The following is a 12,261-nucleotide window of genomic DNA, read 5'->3' as shown; positions in this document are numbered from 1 at the left end:
GCGTTTGCCGTCCTCGAGTCATCGGCCTCCTCCTTGGCCGTTGTTTCTTTGTAAGACAAGAAGGTGACTTGTTTCGCACCTTCTCTCTTGGTACCATCATACCGAACCTGAGCCTTTGTATCGGCCACTTCATTCACCCGCATTTGTTGGGAGGTCTCTTCTTCCTCGATCACCATTCGCCTCAGTTTTGTCTCCCTTTTAAGCTTCATTTCTTTTGTTGGTGGCGTGTTGCTGCATCTCGTCCCTCTTCAATCGTCCCTCATGGGCCATCTTGTTGTCGTCGATATTCTCGCTCGCCCCTTATCGTGTAGTCGGCATACACTTTCCACTTTGCTCCAATCCTCGATGAGGCCATTTGCACCGTCATCTTCTTCGAGTTTGAGGCCGATGGCCATCCTTTCCATTCGATCGATTGACTTCACGAACATAAGGACCTTATCGACCCCCACCGATCTTTGATCCCACTCCGAGAGTTGAGAAAAACGATGCTCGAAGTCTACGAATGCTTGTGTCACGCCTTGGTGGGTCTTCGCCGATGTCACCCATTGGTCAAAGTTGCGTCGATCTCGTCCCTTCAGTCTCTCATAGCCATATTCCTCCAATAGAGCCTTCTCGAAAGTCGCCCATGAATCATGAGCTTCTAGAAGCTCTTTAACATCTTTGAAGATCAGTTGAGACACCACCCGACAAAAGTACTCCAGCCTCATAGCTTCGTCCACACCTCTTGAATCCATCTCCGCATTGTAGACTTTTAGAAAACTTTGGACTTCGGCGCCGTTGAAATAGCTCACTCGCTCGACTACCCTCTTGACGGCTTGTTGGGCTTCATTTCGTCTTTGACATTGCCTCCATGAGATATTCGCCATCCATCTTCGTCCTCCCCTAATGCTCTTCACGTCGGGTTCACCAAATGATGTAGCGAAGATTTGCGCGTGTGTGTGCTACTCGAGCGACCACTGGGGTCTTGGACTGGGGAGGATGTTCACAGAATTATCGAAGAGATGACGATCAATGTAAGATTAGATGAAATTTGTTCACTTGAGAAGAAGAAAGATTGTACACTTGAGAAGTAGAAAAATATGAAGAAGATAAAGACAAATATAATTATATTGATGATAGTGGTGTTGGTGATATCACATATTGAGCCCCCCTTTACACAAGCTCCACTAGGGTTTTTATAGCTCTCTTCATGCACAAAACCATGGGTTTAGAACCATGGTTTTGGGGACACATTTTTGCTTATGACATGCACAATCCATGGGTTTAGAACCATGGTTTTGCGCACATGGTTTTCTATGGTTGTTTCATCTATAATTCATATATGAAAAGGAAATACATAAAATTTACACTATATGATAATTGCCCTAGTGATAAGGGAAACATTTTGTATTTTAGAGGTGCAAGGTTCAAACCTTGCTTGCACCCCTTTGTATGAACTCAAGTGCCACTAGGCCTTAGGCTTATTTGCTAAGCGCACGTTTATTCGTCTCACTCAGTTTCACACCGTAGCCGAAAATTGTCACAACAACGTTGTGTGTCCATGCTGCGTATTGTGGAAGCGGCTCTGTTCAGCATATTGTATTCACATTGTTTGATTGTGTGAGCCTTCGAGTGACAGATTGGGCAGTGGATTCGCATGTTGCACTCCACTGCGGAATGCCCCAAGTTCAAGCAAATCGTGCATTGGATTGCTTGACGAAAATGTTGTTCCTCGTCCTAAGGTAATGCTTGTCGTAATGAGGACATAGAAAACCTTTCCTCTTCATTGTCCAGCTCAAGCTGTAATGCTCATTCAATGACCATATCTGCTATCTCCCCTTTCACGCTATTGTTGTTGAGCGTTGTCCGTATGGGTCGGCATAATGCCGCCAGAAATGTCTCCCGAGCCTCGCCCTCCGTGGGGCCCCGTTCTAGTTTCGGCTGTAAATTTTGGAAACGTAAGTTGAAGTCTACGATCGTCTCAGTCGGCAGCTGCTTAATTGTGTAGAACTGTCCGAGGATTTCGCGTTGTGGAACCCTTCGATGGAAGAACCGCAAAAAGGCGGACTCCAGTTGGTCGAAGGTCGTAATTGCTAGCAGATCCATCTGTGAATGCCAAAACGTCGCTCGCCCATCCAATGTTAACCCGAACTCCATCATTTTGGACTGGTTCGCTACCGCCTCAGAAAGGCTTTGCGCCATGTGGTTTGCATTCCAGACATTGAGGAACAGGCGAATGTGAGTTGCGGCGTCGGTTTCGCCGTTAAAGCGGGGATAGGTAAAGGCCATGTTGGGGGCTATGGCGGGACGGGAAAGACCACAGTGTTGTTGTGGTGAGCGTGCTCCCCGCATATCGTCGAGGTATTTGGAGAGCAGGAAATCACCTTTATGATCACGATAGGTAGTGTTGAGGTCGCTGAGGCAAGGCTTCTACCGTGCACGTTCCTCTACCTGGCATGTGATGGACCTTGTGATTGGCTTGTCTGGTCGTGTTGGTTCTCTCGGGCGTCTGCGGCTAAACATCCATTCGTCGTTGTTCGTCTATGAGAAGACACAAATCACCAAGCGTGTCAAAAGTGTTACCGACTAGGAACACGGTCTACGGTCAATCCTTCGACCTAGACCTCCAAGTGACTGTGTGACCACGAATGGTAGCGTCTGTGCGTAATACTTAGTGGGATATTCCCCATAACCTAGCAGCGTATAAGGGAGATGGCTACAACTGAGCTCTTTTGACAGTGGGCTAACACACACACCGTTACTTACTCCTACGCTCTCAGGTGTTACAGACACACAGTAGATTAGTCGTAGCTACACACAAATCTTAGAGAAGATAGAACTCTATTACGATATGCCTCTTACATTCAAAATTACACGCTCCCTCTATCAGAGGTTTTCTGCCCTTTATATACGCAGGGTCTTTTAGTCGTTCACGCTTCCCGCGTGAACCGTTACATGCGTTACAATATTATACTATTTCGTATTCCTGCGCTCTTGTCCATCGGTTACTATTCCGGCGGACAACACTATGTCCTTCTTGACTCTGCCGCCATTGCCGCTTCTTCCGACTTGTTCGGATGTACCAACTTCTTCAGTCGACTTGGCTCCCTTTTTCTTCTTGCGTCCCCCTGTTTCAATCTTCTCCTGTTGTCCGGCTGATTTTCCGGTGCATTCGCCTGTTTTTCCCTTTCCTGTTCAGGTTCTCCCCCTCCAGTGCGGCATCTCGAGATGTTGTAACCCAAGAATCTCCGAAAAATGTTGCAACTTGTCTAATCCAAGTGGCTTGGTGAAGATGTCGGCAACCTGCCGATCCGTTCGAACATACCGGAGTTCGACTTCACTGCTCAGGACCCACTCACGGACAAAGTGATAATGCACTTCTATGTGTGAGAATGAAACACGAGGTTCTTGACGAGCTGCATGCTACTCATATTGTCGTAGTAGATCGGGATCGGAGTCCGAGGTTTTGCAACAACCGCCGAAGCCAGATGGTTTCACACGTGGTCACGGTAGCGCCCCGATACTTAGCCTCAATGCTCAACAGAGCCACAATTGGTTGCTTCTTGTTGCTCCACGCAACAATCGCGCTCCCAAGAGAGAACATATAACTAGAGGTGGACCAACAATCCGACGTGTCACCAACCCAGTCGGCATCGGTATAGCTGACTAGCTTTTCAGTTATACCATGTTGGTATAATAGTGCTCAATCCTTAGTGCTGCTGACATACCTGAATATTTGGTGCGCGCATTGAAGGTGCTCCACGGTTGACTTCTACATAAATTGACTTATCATCCAGACCGGATAGCTAATATCGGGTCAAGTGATAATAAGATAGATGAGGCTTTCGACAATTTTTCGGAACCATGTCTTGTTGCAAACCGGTCTGGAGTTTGGACGAAGCTTCAAGTTCCGGTCCAGGGGTGTGGACATAGGTCTGCAATCAGTCATGCCAAACTTGAACAACATATTCAATACATAGTGTCTCTGAGACAACAATATGTTGTCGGAGGTATGGATCACTTCGATCCCAAGAAAATAATGAAGGTCCCCGAGGTCCTTCATTTCGAATGCGTCCGACAACTAGGACTTCACACGGTTGATTTCAATGACTAGGTCGTCGACATACAAGAGGATACATATCCGACCTTCCGGACCTTGCTGAATGAACAACGAAGAGTCAGGCTTCGAGGCTGCAAACCCTAGCTTACACAACCGGTGTGTGATTTTCGAATTCTAAGCTTGCGCAGTTTGCTTCAGGCTATAAAGTGACTTCTTGAGTCAGCACACTGTCGACTTGTTCATCTCTGATTGAAATATGGGGGGTTGAGTCATGTAGACCTGCTCTTAAAGATCACCTTGAAGAAACATGTTCTTCACATCCATCTGATGAAGATGTCACCCCTTTGCCGCAGCAACCTCTAGCACCACACGAACTGTTGTCATATTCGCTACCGGAGCGAAGGTCTCATCGTAGTCGATTTTGTGGGTCTGCGCATATCCTTTCGCCACTAACCCGGCATTGTACCGGTTGACTGAACCGTCACCATTATACTTTACCTTGTACACCCATTTGTAGCCGATAGGTTTGCAATGTTGGGGAGGGTCAACCAGGTCCCATGTATCGTTGGCATCGAGTGCCCGCATTTCTTCCTCCATAATGACATGCTAGTTCACATCTTTCCTCACTTCTACGTAGCTCTCTAGCTCACGCACTTCCACCACTTTCATCATGTATGCATAATGATGCGACATGTACTCTTGCGCCATCTCATAACTAGGTTCTTCTGGCGGGTAAATCAGGGAAGCTTCTGGTTCACCGATTTTAAGGCCCTCTTGGCCCACTCGGACTTCATCTCTGAAGGTCCATCCTTATTCTTTCCGAAGTCATATTCGCTCTGATCCGACTCATCCCTATCGGTGTCGTATTCCGACATCTTCTTCTTGTCGTTCTCTTTGCACATGAACCATCTCTTTGGTTCTCTGCATGGGGAGACCACGGCCACGTCTCCGCTACTCGCTGGCTCTTCATTCGACTGGTCGTTCCAACTCAGTCTCTCATTTGGTCCGCTCAGCCAGAATGAGATCGGACTCTCATGTAGAGTGCCCAACTCTTCTTCTTGTCCTGCTTGGATCTTGTTGGGATCACTCACATCATCTTACAGAATCGAGTGGTCGGGAGTCAGAGTCAGTAGAGAATACTAGGACGCCGACTCGTCGAATTCGACTTCTTGGGTCTCTCAGACTTCCTTTGTCCGGGGGTTGTAACACTTATACCCATTTTTCTCATTTGAGTAGCCGACTAGTATGCCCTTCTTCAACTTCGGCTTTCTTCGCTTCTCAGTCGGTACATGCACTCCCTAAGGTGCCTTAGGTTTGGCTTCTACCCGAAATACAACTCATGTGCTAACACCTTATCCTTGATCCGGTTTTGGCTGTACACTGCCATCCGGACCGCTTTGGCCTAGTAGAACTTGGGCATGCTCTTCTCTTCTAGCATCGCCTATGCCGCCTCCACAATCGACTAGTTTTTTATCTTGGCAACACCGTTTTTCTCCGGCGTATATCGGCAACTAAATTCTCTCTGAATTCCCTTCTGCTGCAAATAACTATTGAATTGATCGGAAATATACTCTTTTCTGCCATCCAACTGTCGGCACTTGATCTTTCTTTCCTTTTCCCGTTCAATTAATCTCTTTAAGTTCCGGAAACAATTGAAAACTTCACTCTTCTTCTCGATCCAATAGATGCATGTGTGCCAACAGAAGTCGTCGATAAAGGAGACGAAATACTGATTCCCGCAAAGACTAACATTTTGTCTCACTGCCCATACATCTAAATGTATCAATTTGAGCTTGTTATTGCTTTAGTTTCTTTCGGTGGGGAATGGAAGTCGGTGTTGCTTCCGGAGTTGGCAGGCTTCACAGGTTCGGGCCTTCCGGCCACTAAACTTTGGCAGTCCGAACACAACTTGTTTTGACCTAAACTTATTGATAATTGACGTGGCCCATCCGCTTATGCCATAGGTGAATGTCCGACTCGAAGTTTCGTCCTTTTGCAAATAGAGCGGTGCCTACATCGTTGGTGTTGAGGATAAACATCCTCCCATCCCGGCCCCCTTGCACGATGATCTGGCCCTCTTCAAGCACCTGAGATGCGTGAACCGTACTTGCATCCCCTAGTTGACTATATGTCTGACCGACACCAAGTTCTTCGTAATTTTCAGAACATGTAGTACATTCATCAACTTTCCCTTTTATCCGACGTGACTTAAAGGGACTTCTCCAACATGCTCGTGTCACGGACATGACAACAATCATGTCAAGATTTGAACTCTTCACCGCTTGTATATAGTAAAGTGTTATATTGTTACCAACACATCCAAATACATAGTCATGTTATGTGTGAAAGTGTTTTTAGAATCTAGGCCATTGAACATTAGAAGACATAAAGTATGGATAACTCACATTTGGAGGCTAAGAACACGAAGCAAGACCTTAGGAAGAAGTCAAAAGTAAAAGTAAGAGACCAAGAGAAAAGTAAAAAGAGAAATTTAAGCGGACCATAAAAAACAGTAAAAAAGGAATGGCCATAACTCATTCCTTTTTCACCAAAATATTATGTTTAAAAATGGGTTAGAAAGCTTGTAAAGACAGCTATCTATAGATTTTTAAATCATTAAATTTGGAGCTCTGATGAGGGAGATATGACGATTAGAAGGTCGCTGGGTCTTAGCTAAAAATAGGAGATAAAAAGCTTCTAAAAATAGCGTGAACGAGGAAGAAGAAGAAAAATATAATAGAGATGGGATCTTAATAGAGGAGTAGGATTAGGAAGGAAGGTCTTAGTGGAAGGAGGGGATCCTAATAGAGAAAGAGGGGATCCTAATAGAGGAGGAGGAGGATTAGGAAAAGATATCTTAGTGGAAGAGGAAGGGTTTTAATTGTGGGTTTGAGTGATTGGTAGTAAGAAGGTCTTTGGTTTCTTAGTTGAATGTGGAGTTTATCTCCTTTGTATTGTCTTGATATTGGAATATCATAACAATCTTATCTCTTTTTCATCTTCTCTATCTTTTTTCTTAATTTCTTGAGTCTCTCTCTCTCTCTCTAATTCATAGATACCTTGATCTATATAATATATTATGAGTCACAACTCCATCTAACCAGTTTGGTCAGGCCTTCATATAGTCTAAGATTACCCTTTGTCTTAAACACCCTATCATTATGTATATCTTACTATATTATTACTAGATTATCTATTTCAAGTTGTAGGAGTTTCTAGAATATTCTCAAGAATATTCTAATGCATATACTTCAACCCGTAGTATAAATACTTGTAACCTCCTTAGTCCCTTTCAAGGGATTCAACGTCAGTCATTGACACCTCAATCTAGTATTCTTATTTAGCCCCATCTTCTCTCCTTTATTTACATATTGGTCTTTATGCTCTTGTATTGTTCCTAGTGTCTTAACTTCCTCATCTCATCGCTCACAACTTCCCGAGTTTCTAACCTCATCACGTCTAGTTCCACGTTCGTAACCTTATCAATCATAGTCTCGTCATTTGTGCTTTGTGGTAGTCTAGGGTTGGTGTGTCCGTGACAGTTTGAATCCCTTCCAACTAGAAGCATCTCCCGTCTTCATCATTGCCCTTGCTTCTAGAGTTACCATCGTCACCATCCTTGATTCCAGAGTTACCGTCATCAACATCCATTCGTTTCCTATTTTCTTGGCCATCTCTATCTCATAGTTTCTTCTCATCTTTGTCTCTGTCTTTTAGTTTCTCCTCATCATTGTCTTTATTTTTTAGTTTCTTCTCATCCTCCACATATCTATCTCTGTGTTTCTTATCATCATCATCCCTACCTTTTGCGCTTCTTATTATCTTCCACATCCCTATCTCTATGTTTTTTGTCATTATCATCCTTCTCCTTGTGTTTCCTACCGTTTTCATCTCTATCTATGTGTTTTTTATCATCATCATCCCTATCTATGTATTTCTTATAATCTTCGTCCCTGTCACTGTGTTTTCTATCATCCCTTATATCTCTATCTTTGTATTTCTTTTTATCCTCAATGTCTTGATCGCTGTGTTTCTTATCCTCTTCATCTATTTCTCTGTTTCCATCATTGCCATAGTCACAGTCATTGCCTCCAGAAACGCTTCCTCAACTTCATTGTCTTCATTGCTTTATCTTCGACATCATCATCATCAACACCTCTTGGTGTCGTCATCAACACTACTTTGCCTGGCCTTCATCAATGTCAAGTGTCCCAGCCTCCGGTGAGGACCGCACATGGTCGCTCATACCCGTTGGTGTCCCAGTTTCGGTGAGGACCGCACATGGTCACTCACGTCCGTTGGTGTTTGTGTTCCCGGTGAGGACCGCACATGGTCGCTCACATTCGTTGGTGTCCTAGTTCTTGGTGAGGACCGCACATGGTCGTTCATGCCCGATCGTGGCCAAGTCTCCGGTGAGGACCACACAATGTCACTCATGCCCGTTGGTGTTGGTGAGGACCACACATGGTTGCCCACGTCCGTTGGTGTTCGTGTCTCCGATGAGGACCGCACATGGTCGCTCGCCCCTGTTGGTGTTCATGTCTCCGGTGAGGACCGCACAAGGTCGCTCACGCCTGGTCGTGTTCCAGTTCCCAGTGAGGACCACACATGGTCGCTCATGCCCGTTGTTGTTCGTGTCTCCGGTGAGGACCACACATGGTCAGCCACTCCTCAACCTACTTTGGTTTTCTCTTTAAGCTCTTCCCTACACCACGCTTCCGAAAAGGCGACCGTAAAGGGGAGGACATTGTCACGGACATGACTGCCACGCTTCCGAAAAGGCAGTCGTAAAGGGGAGGATAACGTCATGGACATGACAACAGTCATGTCAAGATTCGAACTCTTCACCTCTTGTATATAGTAAAGTGTTATGTTCTAATCAACACATCTAAATACATAGTCATGTTATGTATATCTTAGTATATTATTACTAGATTATCTATTGGAAGTTGTAGGAATTTTTAGAAAGTTCTAGAACTATAGGGTTCTAGAATATTCTCCCAAATATTCTTGAGAATATTCTAATGCATATACTTCAACTCGCAGTATAAATACTTGTAACCTTCTTAACTCCTTTCAAGGGATTCAACGCCAGTCATTGACACATCAATCTAGTATTCTTCTTTAACCCCATCTTCTCTCCTTCATTTACATATTTGTCTTTATGCTCTTTTATTGTTCCTAACGTCTTAAGTTCCTCATCTCGTCACTCCATACTTCCCAAGTTTCTAGCCTCATCACATTTAGTTCCATGTTCATAACCTTATCAATCATACCCTCGTCATTTGTGCTATGGTGTAGTCTAGGGTTGGTGTGTCTGTGATAGCTCGATCGAGTGAGGGGTGTCGTCTCCGGTTTGGACAACTCCTGGTTGCTCCGGTTTTTCCAGATATGAGAACCACTCTTCGTGGCTCGTCATGGGGTTTGATGCTCCGGAGTCAATGTACCACACTTCCTTCGATCCGGAAGTGGTCTTCTTCATCGAGTTTGCCTTGTGCTTAATGTCAATGGCTAGCCCTTTTCCAATTTTTCTGGTTCTGGATCCTTCTGATCCTTCTGCGTAGAGCGAGCTTTGCCGATTTCCTTGTCCGGCCTTACCGAATCCAGATTTATCCGCATCGACGCACTTCTTCCAGCACTCGCTCTCCCGATGGCCTTTCTTGCCACAATACCAACATTCCGTGTTGGCTTTAGATTGCCTGTTATCGGCATCACCTTAACTCCCCTTGCTTGTGGAGGTTCCGGAACTGTTGTTGGCACTATCTTTCTGCCTTTGGTTCTGCTCTTCCCGGCCGATCCACCTTCGTGTACAACATCCGGTTGTCCAGTTGCGTGGTCCTCGACCCATTCGCGTGGAGTTCTTCGACCATCAACATTGATTGCAAGTCAAACAAGGACGGTGGCTTCTCCCGGGAGCATATCGCTATCCAGATTGGCCCATACTATTGTGCTAGACCACCGAGGCAGATCTGGATCATCTCGTCTTCTTCCACCGTCACGTTGATGTACCCTAATGCGTTGTAAATCTCCTTTATCTTAGTGGTATATTCGGTAACCAACATGTCTCTTTGTCGAATGTTGTGTAGCTCTTGTCAGGGCTCCAACTTTAGAGCCGTCGTGATTGTCGTGAAAATCATTTTCAGATTCTCCCAAGCTTCTTTTGGCGTTTTTGCATCCCTGATGTAGCCGAGCATCTGGTCATGCACATTGGATACGAGGCATTACAACACTCTGCTCGTTCCTGGCTCCAATGACGGGATGTCCTTGTGTGCCGGCTCCGACGCTACTTCATTCGTTCCTTCAACATAACTCTAGTATCCATGTCCAAGCTATTAGGAAACTGGTCCCTCCGGATGGGAAGTGAGGAGTACCCGGCTACGGAAGACCCGGTGAGAATCGGATGAGGAGTACCCAGCTACGGAAGACCCGGTGAGAACCGGATGAGGAGTACCCGACTACGGAAGACCCGGTGAGAACCGGATGAGGAGTACCCGGCAAGAGCCGGATGGTGAAGACCCGGTGAGAAGTGCTCACCGAATGAATGAAACTTATTCGTAAATATGTTTTCTGAGAGTCCATCGGGGCTATATTTGTAAATAGCTAAAAAGTCATATTAGTATAAATATGACTTAGGGCAAACTTAGTAGTAAAGTGTGTTGTCATTCTTGTGGGTGCAAGATTAGAGCGAAACAGTGTACAGAGAGAGAGAGAGAAAGAGACGAACAGTTCGTATCTCTGTTGTAACCGCCGCCTGTCACGAAGACAGTGAACAAGAGGTCGTTGCCTCTGTGTTCATCTATTGTACATCGTTACATAGTGATAGTTAGCAGTCAGTGGACTGCCGTGGTTTTTCCCGTGTTTGGGTTTTCCACGTAAACATCCTGTGTACTCCTCTCTCCATTGTGTCATGCTTTCATTCCCTGTTTTCTGTGTTTGATCCTAAGCTCAGTTGTGGCCGAGCGTTGTTCATTGGGACCGTGTAGTTCCTATCAAAGTGGTATCGAATCGTTGGGCGGCATGTTCAAGCTCACCGGCTCCAACTCCGTGTGGAAGTCGAAGATGAGGGACATGCTCGTGGTTAAAGATCTTTGGTTGCCGGTTCAGGTCGGGGACAAGAGACCGGACAAAATCGACGCCACGATATGGGAGGTGATGCACATGAAGACAACGGCTTACATACGGTGCTTCATCGACATGAGCCTGTACAACAACTTCAATGAAGAGAGCAAGGCTCATGAGCTCTGGCAAAAGATCGACATTATGTTTCGGAACAAAAATGTTGTTAACCAGGTTTTGGTATTCCGGAAGCTAGTAAGACTCCGGTACCAAGATGGTTCCACCATGGCGGAGCACATGAATGCCTTCCAGGGGCTGATACACCAGGAAACATCATTGGAAGTACCTCTCGCCGATGAGGTACTAGCGCTACTTCTGCTCGATTCCCTCTCGGATAGCTGGGAGACATTGGTTGTCACTTTGGGCAACGTTGGGCCGGAAGGGAAACAATTATCCGTACCAAGAGTGAAGTCGAGCTTGCTAGATGAGGAGGTGCGTCGGAAAGATAAGGATACGAGCTCTGACTCCAAAGCGCTCCTTACCGAATCGAAACGCGGAAGACAACGGAACCGTAGTCCCCAGAACCGGGAGAAGTCGGGGACATGGTCAAAGTCAAGGGGGAGGCCTACTTGCTTCTATTGCGGCAAGCCAGGACACTTCCAGAAGAACTATCGGCATTTCCGAAAAGACAAGGAAACCGACGGTATCGATTCGAAGCGGACACCGGATCTGAACGGTAAAGATCGGAGGGGAACGAACCGGAAGGGAACGACGGCAATCACGGCAAGTGAAGAAGAGTTTATGCTCATCACCGAGGAGAGTGAGATAAACCTTGCCGACGACGAGATGACCTGGGTGGTCGACTCCGGAGCGTCGTTCCACCTTACCCCGGACCGGAAATGCTTCTCATCCTACTCAGCCGGTGATCAAGGCTGTGTCCGGATGGAGAATGAAGGTACATGCCGAATTGTCGGCATAGGAGACATGTGGCTGACAACACCAACCGGATGCAAGCTGCTGCTGAAGGATGTCCAACACGTTCCGGAGGTTCGTCTGAACCTGATATCAGTCGATCGGCTAGATGATGAAGGCTACACGGATAGCATCCGGAACGGTGTTATTAAGTTCAGCAAAGGGAGCCTGATTGTGGCTCGGGCCCGGAAGGT

Source organism: Azolla caroliniana, unplaced genomic scaffold (genome assembly GCF_043228905.1).
Source record: "Azolla caroliniana isolate FFs.n. ecotype wild unplaced genomic scaffold, voAzoCaro1.0.p SCAF_3, whole genome shotgun sequence".
Lineage (NCBI taxonomy): Eukaryota > Viridiplantae > Streptophyta > Polypodiopsida > Salviniales > Salviniaceae > Azolla > Azolla caroliniana.
The sequence above is the reverse complement of the archived record's forward strand: the minus strand, read 5'-3'. Positions refer to the sequence as shown.